The sequence below is a fragment of the Poromitra crassiceps genome (genome assembly GCF_964638095.1).
Source record: "Poromitra crassiceps genome assembly, chromosome: 3".
Lineage (NCBI taxonomy): Eukaryota > Metazoa > Chordata > Actinopteri > Beryciformes > Melamphaidae > Poromitra > Poromitra crassiceps.
The window spans coordinates 5,636,010-5,636,578 of NC_139625.1; the positions used below are offsets into that span (position 1 = coordinate 5,636,010).

Here is a 569-nt window from a genome sequence, read left to right on the forward strand (position 1 = left end):
TATGACATCATCAGCGATGTCACTCACTGATGACATCATCCAATGTGGGACAGAAATGGAAACAAACAGAGCCCACTTTATACTCCCTTTGATGATGATGATGAATAACTTAGATTGATAAGAACTGAAATCTAATATGTCGTGCCGTTGCAACATGGGAGCCTCGCCCGCCCTACTCTGCCTCTGATTGGCTGTCATGGTTCTGTACTGTTGTCCCATTGGCGCAAGGAGGCGTTTTCAGGCCAAGATGGCGGTAGCGCTGCCTGTTGTCAAAAAATCACCAACATTTTTCGTATCTTGCCTTCTATACTCTTTGTGTAGGTAGCGCATTTTAGATGATCTCTTCTTGTCTGGGTATCCGATCCATGTTTTTAACCATATTTATGCGAGTACCAGAGATGATGTGTTCCCTTCCTGCCAGGGTGTGCTTCCCATGTTTAACCACATGTAGGCTATGTACTACTAGTAGCAAAGATAAATGAAAAGTCTCTGGTAGTAATAGTAGTAGTTGATTAATTCAAGTCAGGAAGCGTTTTAGCCACATTATGGAGGTAGAACATGAAGATAGA

General features: G+C 42.7%; 1 protein-coding gene across 3 annotated transcripts in view; it reads right to left on the reverse strand.

Annotated features, from left to right (window-relative positions):
- The window catches only part of afg1la (AFG1 like ATPase a), a gene marked incomplete at its 5' end in the record, with an annotated part of 28,924 nt that overhangs the window by 27,880 nt on the left and 475 nt on the right, over positions 1-569 (reverse strand). The gene's annotated exons all lie outside the window — the stretch shown is intronic.